Source organism: Vicia villosa, unplaced genomic scaffold (genome assembly GCF_029867415.1).
Source record: "Vicia villosa cultivar HV-30 ecotype Madison, WI unplaced genomic scaffold, Vvil1.0 ctg.000679F_1_1_1, whole genome shotgun sequence".
In the NCBI taxonomy this organism is placed as follows: Eukaryota; Viridiplantae; Streptophyta; class Magnoliopsida; order Fabales; family Fabaceae; genus Vicia; species Vicia villosa.
This window is the reverse complement of record NW_026705302.1, coordinates 247828-261641: the sequence shown is the minus strand read 5'-3', so window position 1 is coordinate 261641 and position 13814 is coordinate 247828.

Here is a 13814-nt window from a genome sequence, read left to right as displayed (position 1 = left end):
ACCCCCCCCCCCCAATTTCGACTTTGCTTTTAGTTAATAAAATCAAGAATCCTTGCGATACGACTCGAGCCATTGTCACTGTACTACGCTTTTTAAAGTTATTCGTTTTTGATCCGTGTGCGACAGCGGATCAAATTGGCGCCGTTGCCGGGGAGTCTTAGGTGTAGTGTTTGTGCGTTTTTGCCATAGGTTCCTCGCAGTTTCGGCCATAACGCCTTTTGAGTCAAAAAATCGGTTTTTGGGAAAATTGCACCGTTTTGAAAATCTGTCCCGACAGTTAGGTGTAAAAAAATCCCCTGATCAAAAATCACTTACTACAAAGTAGTTATGTGACAAATTTTTCGAATCGCGAAAAAAGCCTTTTTACTATTTTTAATGATTTATTTTCTGTTTTCATAGAGTCAAAAAATTCCGAAAAAAATATCAAAATTTTATTTTTACGTCATTTGATTATTTTTTGTGTCAGTTTATTTTTTTGAATTGTTTTTAATCAATTTGCTTCATTGTGTTTGTTTTAGGGACATAGTTGGCATTTTCACGATTGTTGCTGCATTGCTGTGCACTAGTCCTGGCTACTAGGTCTTCCTGTCCTGAACTTGTTGCTTTTGATCCTGAGGTAGAGAGAACCTTGCACACACTTTGTAGAGCAGGCCAGGCTAGCAATAGTTCACCTTCACCGACCATAGCTGAGTCTGATTCTGAGTCTGACTATTTGCATAACTTGTTTGATTCTGATTCTGAATTTGCTTTTGAAATGGCTGAAAATAGAACTCTAAGGCAACTTGCAGCCCCTGATGTGAATTATAATGGCTTGTGTATTGAATATGATGTTGTTGCTGTTCCTTTTGAATTAAAATCGGGTTTAATACACTTGTTGCCAAAGTTTAATGGTCTTGCAGGTGAAGATCCACACAAACATTTGAAGGAATTCCAGGTGGTGTGTTCTACACCATTGAAGCCTGAAGGGATCACTGAAGATCATATCAAACTTCGTGCTTTTCCTTTTTCTTTGCAGGGTGCAGCGAAGGACTGGATATTTGATCTCGAACCGAATTCAATCACAAGCTGGAATGCTCTGAAGAGAGTGTTCTTGGAGCGATATTTTCTTGCATCTAGAGCTGCTTCAATCCGAAAAGAGATTTGTGGTATTAGACAAGATAACGAGTCATTGGCTGAGTACTGGGATAGGTTCAAGAAGTTGGTTTCAAGCTGTCCTCAACATCAGATCACCGAGCAACTTCTCATTCAGTACTTTTATGAGGGGTTGTTACCTATGGATAGAAACATTCTTGATGCTGCTAGTGGTGGAGCACTTGTTAACAAAAATCCAGCTGCTGCCAGGGCCCTCATTGAAAATATGTCCTTAAATTCCCAGCAGTTCACCACTCGAACCAATTCTGTCCAGACCAAGGGTGTACATCAAATTCAAGGTTCCTCGAACAGAGCTTTAGAAACCAGAATTGATGAGCTGACCGCTTTAGTCAAACAACTTGCAGTAGCGAAACCTCAAACAGCAACTGTATGTGGCATTTGTACAGCTCATGATCATCCCACTGATACTTGTCCTCTTCTGAAAGATGATACTGTTACCGAGCTGTCTCAAGCTTATGTAGCCAACCTTTACAACCAGAACAGGTACAACAACACCCCTGACTTGTCCACCAACAAATATCACCTCAATTGGAGGAATCATCCCAACCTTCGATATGGAAATCAGCATCCCTCACAACAACAGCTCACCGTTCCATTACCCCAGCCACATCACACCCCTCCAGCCACTACTTCCGGACCATCCCTGGAAGATCTTGTTAAACAGATGGCCGTGAACAACCTTCAGTTTCAACAAAGAACCGACACTAGCATTCAGACTTTGACCAAACAAATGGGACAACTTGCTACTCAAATAAATAATATGCAAGCTCAAGGTTCGAACCAACTTCCAGCACAAACTGTTGTCAATCCGAATGGTAATGCTAATGTGAGCGCTATTTCTTTGAGATCCGGAAAGGTTACAGAACCAGCCCCTGAAAAAAATAAAAAAGTCATTGAGGTAACTTCTGAACTTTCTCCATCTGAACCTTCCCCTGCTGCACTTTCTTCTCCTTCTTCTGTTATGGTCGAAACTGAAAAAATTAAAGAAAAGGAGTATGTGCCACCAGTCCCTTTCCCACATAGAGTTATGAAAAATAAAAGAATTGAGGAAGGAGACAAAGAAAAAGAAATTCTGGATATGTTTAGGAAAGTAGCGGTAAACATTCCGCTTCTTGATGTGATTAAGCAAGTTCCAAGGTATGCAAAGTTTCAGAAGGATCTGTGTACAAACAAGAGAAAAGTGAAAGGAAGTGATAGAGTCAACTTGGGAAGAAGCATCTCTGCTTTAATTCAACCCGGGCAAAGTGTTTCAGCCATCTCTCAGGTCTTGCCACAAAAGTGCAAGGACCCGGGAACTTTTACTATTCCTTGTACCAACGGGGATAAGAAATTTGATAATTGTTTGCTTGATTTAGGAGCGGGCATTAATGTTATGCCTACTTCTATTTATAATAACCTTTGCCTTGGTCCCATGCAGCATACAGGTTTAATCGTTCAACTGGTGAACAGGAGCAATGCACGTCCCACCGGCATAGTGGAAGACGTCCTCGTTCAAGTTAACGATTTAATTTTTCCTGCCGATTTTTACATTCTGGACATGGAAGGAGAAACTAAGTCAAGCAGAGCTCCCATCATCTTAGGCAGACCGTTCATGAAAATGGCGAAGACAAAAGTTGATGTTGATGATGGAACCATGTCCATGGAATTTGGTGACATCGTCGCAAAATTTAATATCTTCGATGCCATGAAACACCCTGTGGAGGAGCATTCGGTTTTTAATATTGAGTTGATTTCTGAACTAGTTGATGAGAGTTGTTCTGAATTATTTGCACTTGATTTTCCATCTCTCTCTGATTTTGATGATAATTATTCATGTCCTGATTGCACTGACACTAACGTTTGTGTTCTTTGCGCTGAGATTGATGCTTCCTTGCAGCCTGATACATTTCCTACAGGTGAAGTTGTTACCGATGAGGCTGTTTTTGCCGTCGATGCTCTTGACATCCCGGCTGCCCCAATCCTTCCATCCATCGAGCAACCCCCGTCCTTAGAGCTAAAAGAGCTCCCTAGGAACCTGAAATATGCTTACTTGGAGCATAATGAAAAAATTCCTGTTATTATCTCTTCTAACCTTGAGTTCAATCAAGAAGACAGACTTTTGCAGGTATTGAAGAGGCACAAGAAAGCAATCGGGTGGACATTAGCCAACCTTCCAAGTATTAGTCCTTCGATGTGCATGCACAGGATTTTACTTGAGGATGGAGCGAAAACAGTAAGGCAGCCCCAAAGGAGGCTTAATCCTTTGATTCTTGATGTTGTAAAGAAAGAGGTAACCAAACTCTTGCAAGCAGGTATCATTTATCCTATCTCTGACAGTAAATGGGTAAGTCTAGTGCAGGTTGTACCTAAGAAATCTGGACTCACAGTGGTAAAAAATGAAAAGAATGAACTTGTTCCCACTAGATTCCAGAACAGCTGGAGAGTTTGTATTGATTAAAGGAGACTGAACCAGGCTACTAGAAAGGATCACTTTCCTTTGTCGTTCATTGACCAGATGCTTAAACGGCTAGCTGGTAAATCACGTTATTGTTTTCTTGATGGTTTTTAAGGTTACTTTCAGATTCATATTGCACCTGAAGATCAAGAAAAGACCACTTTCACGTTCCCATTCGGTACATTTGCTTACAGGAAGATGCCTTTTGGCCTTTGCAATGCTCCTGGCACTTTCCAACGATGCATGATGAGTATTTTCTCTGATTTTATTGAAAATTGCATGGAAGTGTTTATGGATGACTTTACTGTCTATGGTTCTTCTTTTGATGCATGCTTGAACAGTTTAAGCTTGATTTTAGAAAGATGCATCGAGACTAACCTTGTGTTGAATTATGAAAAGTGTCATTTTATGGTTGAGCAGGGAATTGTTCTTGGTCACATTATTTCTGAAAAAGGAATTTCTGTTGACCCTGCTAAGATTGATGTGATTTCTACACTGCCTTACCCTTCTTGCATTCACGAGATTCATTCTTTTCTTGGTCATGCAGGTTTTTACAGGCGTTTCATCAAGGATTTCAGCAAGATAGCTCTTCCGATGTCAAACTTGTTGAAGAATGACGTCACTTTCGATTTTGATGACAAATGCAAACAAGTGTTTGACTTCTTGAAGAAAGCATTGACCTCCGCTCCCATCATTCATCCCCCTGACTGGACACTTCCTTTTGAGCTTATGTGTGATGCTTCCAATTACGCTGTTGGGGCTGTCCTTGCACAAAGAGTTGTCAAGGCTGCCCATGTTATTTACTATGCTTCTAGGACTTTAGATACTGCACAGTCAAATTACACTACCACTGAAAAAGAACTGCTAGCTATTGTTTTTGCTCTTGACAAATTCAGATCTTATTTGCTAGGTTCCAAGGTTGTTGTTTTTACTGACCATGCAGCTTTAAAGTACTTGCTGAAGAAGCCGGATGCAAAACCGAGATTAATTCGGTGGATGTTGTTGCTCCAAGAGTTTAATGTTGAGATTAAACACAAAAGTGGAGCTGAGAACTTAGTGGCTGACCACTTGAGCAGGATAGAGAGAGATGAAGATCCTTTTCCTATTAAGGATGACTTTCCTGATGAGCAGCTATTTCTTTTGCATGGGATTACACCTTAGTTTGCTGACATTGTTAATTTTCTTGTTGCTGGTGTTTTTCCTACAGGTGCATCTAGATCACAGGTTCACAAGCTCAAGAGTGACGCCAAATATTATGTTTGGGATGATCCATATCTATGCAAGTTTGGCAGTGATCAGGTAATCAGGAGATGTGTCCCCGACAATGAGATTGAATCTATTTTGAAATTTTCTCATGCATCTCAAGTCGGCGGACACTTCGGTCCTCAAAGAACTGCAAGAAAAGTTCTTGATTCAGGTTTCTATTGGCCAAGTATTTTTAAGGATGCTTTTGAGACTTACCGCACTTGTAAAGAGTGCCAGATAGCAGGTACAAACATTACTCGCAAGAGTGAAATGCCTCAGCAGCCTATGCTTTTCTGTGAGGTATTTGATGTATGGGGGATTGATTTCATGGGTCCCTTTCCTGTATCATTTGGTTTCCTTTACATTTTGCTTGCTGTTGATTATGTTTCAAAGTGGGTGGAAGCTATCCCCACTAGGACTAATTATTCTAAGCTTGTTGCAGAGTTTGTCAGGTCTAATATCTTTTGCAGGTTTGAAATACCGCGAGCTATCATCAGTGACCAAGGCACTCATTTCTGTAACCGCACCATGGAAGCTTTACTCCGGAAGTATGGAGTTGTGCACAGAGTCTCTACTGCATATCACCCAGAAACTAATGGGAAAGCCGAGATCTCAAACAGGGAGATCAAACAAGTTTTAGAGAAAATGGTGCAACCAAACTGTAAGGATTGGAGCCGTCGTTTAGAAGACGCACTTTGGGCTCAAAGAACAGCTTTCAAGACACCCATTGGGATGTCTCCTTATCGACTTGTTTTTGGTAAGGCATGTCATCTTCCTGTTGAGATAGAACACCGTGCTTATTGGGCGGTGAAGAGTTGTAATTTGGAGATGCAACAAGCAGGTATTGAAAGAAAACTCCAATTGCAACAGTTGGAAGAGCTTAGACTAGAGGCTTATGAAAGCTCTAAGATTTATAAAGAGAAAACTAAGCACTTCCATGATAAAATGATTTCTAGGAAGGAATTTTCTGTGGGCCAACAGGTTTTATTGTTTAACTCCCGCCTTAAGCTTATGGCTGGGAAACTTCGATCCAAATGGATTGGCCCCTTTGTTGTTACTAATGTTTTCCCTCATGGTGCAGTAGAAATAAAAAGTGCAGGTACTGACAAAGTCTTCAAGGTTAACGGGCAGCGGCTGAAGTTATTCCATGATAGTTCGGTGCCTGAAAATGTCAGCATAGAGGAGCTTTCTTTGGAAGCACCTAACTACACTGCAACTTGATCAGGGAGTCCTTCTTTCCTTCTCTCTACTTTATTAGTAATGTCCTTTCATTGAGGGCAATGCTTAGTTTAAGTGTGGGGGAGGAAATCGTATGTTTTATTTGTTTTTGTTTGTTAGTTTTTTATTTAATTTCAACCAATAAAAAATGCATCTTCTTGAAAGTTTTAGGCTATAGACTGATTTGAGTCGGGTTTGCGGAGACTTGGGAAAAATTCACAAGATCGGTATCGTTCTAACACCGTAAGTCTCCTGCATATGGAAATTGATTTGAATTTTTTATTATGTTTTAGCCTTAATTTCTATTTCTTTGACAGCTCTTGAGTAGTTTATTTCAGCAGTCGGCACCATCTCTCACACACTTTACGCAGGGAAACCGATGAATATAAGTGAATGTTCCGAAAAGAAAAAAAAAAGAGAAAAGAAAAAGAGAATACACCTTCTAAGTTTGGTGGCCCTCACCCGGTCACTTAACCCAACGGTTGTGTAATCTTCAAAAAAAAAAGTTTTCAAAACTCTTTGTTAGTTGGTTCAGCGGTTTCTGGTGCTGAACTTGGTAGGGAGGATTACGGTCCGATCCCCCGCAACTACATCTGAGTAAACAAAGGGTTATGCCACGTAAGTATCGGAACCCCGTGCAAAAGGATCAGAGTCACTAACCGGTCATCCTGCTATAAGTGTGTGGATATAACGGGCTTAATGTGATTGCGCCTGAATGAAACAGAGCAAAAAGGATGAGTAAGTTAGGCTATGGTATAATAATATGATTTGAATTGGTTTGTGTATTTAGGAGGCTTATGTCTGCATATCTGTGGTTAGTGTTCTTACGATGTCCTTAGTGTGCAAGATTAGTACCTGTCGATGCAAACTTACCCGAAGAAGAATTGTAGCCTAGGATGAGTAACTGTTGATGTATTTGTGCTTTCTTTGTTTTGTTTTTCATTTTGCTCGAAGTGCAAAAGTTCAAGTGTGGGGGAATTTGATCAGTGCATTTTGATGCACATTCCTCTACGGTTGTACTTATACATTTCCATGGTTTGCTTTTCTTATTTTTGTATTTTATAATGTTTTTATATTTTAATTTATTTTTATTGTTATTTGATTTTCGTATTTAATTTTCAGCTTTAACAGTCTGCACGGTAACGATCATAACTGGAGTTCCAGGAGTCCGATTGAGGCGTTCTAATAATCGACGGAAAGCTAAGAGAAAGAGCTACAATTCTTAAGTTTGATATGGAACCGGCAGATTAACCTGTTTTAATCACTTATTTCAAAACAGCTTATTTTTCATAATCACTTATTTTAAGCGCTTTTTTTTCTAAATCGAACCCAAACCAACCCCCCCCCCCCCAATATCGACTTTGCTTTTAGTTAATAAAATCAAGAATCCTTGCGATACGACTCGAGCCATTGTCGATGTACTACGCTTTTTAAAGTTATTCGTTTTTGATCCGTGTGCGACAGCGGATCAGTCGTACCACCTTGCACCGACTCATTCACTTCCAATATTATCAAACTAGCCAGATAAGCCTATCACGTCCAATACGATCCCGTCTACTATTAACAAGAGATTAAGGGTGATCAAGTCCTCAATTTGTCAATAGGTAGCCAACAATCATAATAGAGTATAAACTTGTCATACCCTAATTTTGACCCCCCCTAAGATGTCATACTTTCAGGCTTTTCATCAGAATCAAAACAGATACTCAGAACAGTCACTTGTTCATCTGGTGCTTAATCAAGGGTGTTCAGAAACAAAAGAGCTCAGGCAAAGGATCAATCAATAGAAGGATTAGTTTCTAATATAATCATATGACTCAAAAGCTTCATTTTTATCCACCTATGATTGATTAAATACCAATCCCCTGGACCCAAGTTTGCTTACTTCACCAGTCTAGGGTTTTGAGCCCATCAAGGACTAAAATCAGGGATCACATTTGGGAAACCCTAGAAAGCTCCAGGGCATCACTCAAAGGCTTCAATCATCTTCAATTAGCTCATATGACAATATCCATAAGGCATTACTCTTCAATTCAAGGTCTACAGTCATCAATTTCATCTGGTCGACAATTAGGGTTTTTACCCTAATTCACCTGGATAGTTGACTTTTAATCAGGACATGGGTCCACAACTCAAAATATGAATCAAGAGCTTCTATTACCTCAATATAATCCATTCATATCATTCATTTAAGGAGAAGAACTTGATTCATTGCCAAAGCCCAAGAATTCACTTCATCTGGAAAAAGTCAATTGTACATGACCACCTTTGACTTTTAGGGTTTTGGGTCAAGACATGACTTTTAAGGATCAATATCATCAATATATGATTATTGAAGTCATTTGACCAAAGAAAATCAAGAAGATCAATCAAGAATCAAAAAGTCAAAGATTGACTTTTCATACTTAGAAATTTTTCTAAGTGTTTAAAGGTCTTTTTTTCAAAACTTTGGAAGGCAATATCTCAAAATTTCAAGTACAAACTGAAAAAAACTTCCAACATCAAAGTTGTAGATTTTGATCCAATGAACAACTTTGTCACATATAATTTTTTGGCTAAAAATTAACCATTGAAGAGATATGGAGCTTCAAAGTTGCTGCTGCCTTCACAAAACTAGCAAAGAAACCCTAGTTTTCTTCAAACTTTATGGGACTTTTTCACTAATTTCCCTAAAGATTTTTGGCAAACACCAAACTAATGAATTGAAGTAAATGTTAAGAGCTTTCCAAATTTTGTTCAACCTTCTTCAAATTCATTTTGAGCTAGGAGTTATGCTTGTTCAAAGTAAGGCCCATGGAGTGAAGTTTTAAGGCATAACCAATTTTGGTTTTGGTCATTTTCGTGCAACGACCTATACTAAGTGGTGCATATACACTTCAAATATATCAAAAGAGATTGGAGAGAATCATTTGAATCATTTGCATCAAGATTCCAAAACATCCAAAAATCAAAGCCATGTGATTAAGTAATCATTACATTTAGGAATTTATGGCAAATGGTGATTCATCAATTGGAATCTTTTCTAAGCCAATTAGAGAGCTCTACACTTCATGTTTGTCCCCTAAGATCAGAAAAGATCAATGGATGGGGAGCTAGCTCGAAAACACCATCATTACATCTTGGAGATTCCTTTAATTCCTTCATGGCCAAGAAACCAAACTCACTTCACTAAGCAAGCTTACTATCTCCAATTGCTCTGAACATTTTGCCTATAAATACAAGTGCATACCTCAGTATCAAACACACCAAAGCAACTCCAATTCTTGATTTCTCTTTCTCTCCCTCATGCTTATGGTTTTTCAAAGTTCTTTGGCAAGAAGTATCGATTTCTTCAAACCAGAGCTCTTCTTTGAGAAGTAAGCATTCTAACATCTCAAAGAGGTTCATTAGAGGTGATCCAAGCACCTGGATCACTTCTGTAAGTGGAGTAACACCATAGTCACTCTCACTTTGGAGCTTAAGCAAGTGGAGGTCTGTAGAAGAATTCAGAAGGTGTCAAGCCAGGCTAAGCACGTCAACATGTTCCTAGAGGTGTAGTGAAGCTATTCAGATGCCTGCAACACATCTGTAACTAAAAATTCATCAACCTCCATGTTCATTTGAAGCTCAATTTGAAGGAGTCGAGTTGGACGATTCAGAGGGATTCAAGTCATAATAAGTATTCAGTTAGCATCACTGAGTCCCCAGGAAGCTTTTAGGATCACTCACACAAGCCCAGGTGTTCCTCATCATCCTCACGACCTCCATTTTCAGAGGTATTTTTTCAAACTCTAACTCACTTATTCAAGTACTCTTTCTCATATATCTCGATACCAGTTTGTTCAGCATCATAAGAGGATTAAAAACCCTCTATCATCATTCATTTATCTTTCAGTATAGCCATTTAATTTGATTTTCAAATTTTAGGCTTCACGTTTTTTAGTAAATCCGTAAGATGTAGTTAATATAAATCTGTGTTAGTTACATATTTGATTTCGTGAGGAAATTTAGAGTGAAATCCATGTTTACATCACCATGTTTGGTTGAGAAATGAGCAAGTTCACGAATTCAAAATTTGAGAGCTTGAGGAAGAAGACGACCATGGCTGTGGCGTGTAACGACCGTTTTTCTTTAATTATTTATTTATGTGAGTTTTGTGAATTAATTGTGAATTATGTGTTAATTATATGCTTAATTTATTTTATGTTGTTTTATTTGGGAATTGTTAGTAAATAATATAAATAGTAAGTGTTGTTGATTATTGGGCCTAAGTTGGTATTAGTAAGTGAGGGGTGTTAGTTAGAGCCCATTAGTAATTTAAGATAGTAAGGGTTTATCTAAAACAAGGGTTTTAGAGGAAATAGAAGTTAGAAGTTCATTTTGGGGTTTTTGGTGAAAGAAGAGAAGAGAGGAGAATCTCAAGGTTGAAGCTAGAGTTGTCTTCAATCCAAACCTAAGGTAAGGGTGGGATTCTTTCATGCTAAAGGGATGTATGATGATGTTTTGGGTGGGATTTAATTATATGTTGCATCCATGGAAGTTGTGTGTAGAAAAGTTAGGGTTTATGCTATTTTCTATGGAATTACATGATTAAATATGATTTTGATGATATATGTTCTTCACTAATGATGAATACTGGTTGTATTTGATGTTTATTGATGTATGGATTGTGTTTGGGTTAATGGGTGTTGTATGAGGGGAGTGGGGAAGAAAAATGGTGATTTTTTTGAGTTTTACGTAGCATAGGTCGACCTACACAGAGGTATGAGTCGACCTGAGCATCTTAAAACAGCAGAAAATCCATTTTCCTTCAGAATGCGTCGACCTATAGGTTATGTGAGTCGACCTATAGCATCCATGCGTCGACACATGAGTCGGCGAGCGCATACCCGAGAAAGATGGAAAACAGCAATGCAGACACCTATGCTTATTTTGCGTCGACCTGCAGATTCTATTTTTGGCAGATTTTTGTAAAGGCCATAACTTTTGAACCGTAACTCCTTTTTAAGTGTCGTTTGAACCTACGTGAAGCCCTAATTGATGTCTTTCCAATGAATATGCTTAGTATAACTTTGAATACTCTTGTAATCTTCTTGAATTGGATTTTTTTGACATTGGATATTCGGAATTGATTATGTCGTTTAAGTTGATCATGTCGTTTACGTGGATTGTGTTGTTCGAGTCGAATTATGTCGTTAAGTGTGATTGTGAATGTGCATCATTGAGTCACATTCATTGCATTGTTTGAGACGGCCCTAGTGGCAAATGTTTGAGACGGCCCTTGTGGCGAATGTTTGAGACGGCCCAATGGCAATTGTTTGAGACGGGAGTTTCACTCCAATGGTACCACATGCATTTGCATTGTTCGAGTTGCATGAGTAAAGTCGTGTGATGAGTCGTATTTGAATATTTGTGTGTGCATAACATGAATGTTATCTTGTGTCGATTTGATGGTTGTTCATTGGACATATGTGATAAATTCCTATGTATGCCTTAATTGAGATTGATATTATTGTTGTCGGTAAGATGTTGAATGATGTGAATAGTAGTAAGTGATATGTGTTGAGGAGTGGTGACCAATGTATGATTATTTCTCCGCCTTGAATATTATCATACACTTCTTTATAATGAATGATATCTCACCCCCTTCTGTTTGAATGTTACTCTCCGTTGGTAACGTGTAGGTAATGACGAGGAGTAGTCGTGTACCTATAGCTCGAGTCGGTGTGTGTTAATGCTTTGATACGTAACACTCGGGGAACGTTGGATTACTTGTTTATGTTTTGGCTTCTTATGTTTATCCTTGTTAAACTTTGTCCTTATGTTATGCTGAGACCCTTTTGATGTATCGTGCCGTGTTTGGCCGTGATATTATGTGTTGTATTGTTGTTGACATATGATTTTCCGCTGCGATGCAAGTACTTGATTGGCTGACAATGATTAATGATTTCGATATTGTTCTCCTATATGTGTGTTATGTATTTAAGTGATTGAGCATGATATACGTATGTGATTTTGTTGTTTAAAATGTGACGCTCCGAATCTTATGTTCTATTTGCTTTGAAATTTTGTACTCTGATATTCTTGTTTATTGCTGGGTAGATTTGGGGTGTTACATTAGTGGTATCAGAGCAGGTCGGTCTTGTCCGACCAAGTGTCGTGTCGTAGTGTGATCTAACAACGTTGTATTATTGTTTGTGCTAATTGCTTTTGTGTTGTAGTGAAGACTTGTGATGGCTGGGAGGAATGATGATGCGATAGCTGCTGCTTTGGAAGCAATGGCTCAAGCTTTGGAGAATCAACCGAATGGTGGAGAGAGTGCTGCTTCTCGGAGTTTGGCTACCTTCCAAAGAGAGAACCCTCCTGTGTTTAAGGGAACTTATGATCCTGATGGCGCATTGACATGGCTTAAGGAGATTGAGAGGATTTTCCGTGTCATGGATTGCACTCCTGAACAGAAGGTTCGGTATGGGACTCATATGCTAGCAGTTGAGGCAGATGGTTGGTGGCTAGAGACCTGTAGGAGATTGGAAGCGAATGGTGAGGAGATCTCTTGGATTGTGTTTTGCATGGAGTTCTTAAGGAAGTACTTTCCGGAAGATGTCCGTGGCAAGAAGGAAATTGAATTCCTTGAGCTAAGTCAAGGGAACAAATCTGTTGTGGAGTATGCTGCTAAGTTTTGTGAGTTGGCAAAGTTTTACCAACACTATGATGGGCCGAATGGTGAGTTTTCCAAGTGCATTAAGTTTGAGAATGGGTTGCGTTCGGAGATTAAGAAAGCCATTAGTTACCAGAAGATTCGTATCTTTGCCGATTTGGTTGATTGTTGTCGGATCTATGAAGAGGACAACAATGCCCATTACCGTGTGATAAGTGAGAAGAGGGGAAAGGGTTATCAAGGTCGTGGTAAGTCTTATGAAGCTTCGAGTGGAAAGGGCAAGCAGAAAGCGGTTGAGGGTAAGAGAACTAGTGGGGGAGATGCTCCTGCTGGTATTGTGTGCTTCAAGTGTGGTAAGGTTGGTCACAAGAGCACGTCGTGTAATGTTGATGCTAGAAGATGCTACCGTTGTGGGAAGTTTGGTCATGCATCGTCCGATTGTACGCATAAGGATATGGTGTGTTTCAACTGTGGTGAAGAAGGCCATATTGGAAGCAAGTGTCTGAAGCCCAAGAAGAAGCAATCTAGTGGGAAGGTGTTCGCCTTGTCGGGAACTTAGACCACTAGTGAGGATTCACTCATCAGAGGTACATGTTTCATTAATAGCATTCCTTTGATTACTATTATTGATACCAGTGCTATACATTGCTTTATATCTGCTGATTGTGTTGATAGATTGGGTTTGGTGTTATCTGTTATGAACGGAGAAATGGTTGTCGATACTCCGACTAAGGGATCGGTGACTACTTCTCTTGTGTGTCTTAAGTGTCCCGTGTCAATGTTCGACAGATACTTTCTTGTTGATTTTGTTTGCTTGCCGTTGAGAGGTTTGGATGTGATTTTGGGGATGAACTGGTTAGGGCATAACCATGTTCACATTAATTGTTTTGATAAGTCTGTGAGGTTTTCTTCTCCTGAAGAGGAAGGCTTAGAGTTGTTATCGGCCAGACAGTTTCGTTTGTTGATGAAAGAAGATGTTCAAGTGTTCGCGTTGGTTGCTTCGATGTCTGTTGAGAATCAAGCTGTAATAGAAAGGTTGAAGGTAGTATGTGAATTTCCTGAAGTTTTCCCTGATGAAATTCCCGATGTTCCGCCTGAGAGAGAAGTTGAGTTCTCTATTGATCTTGT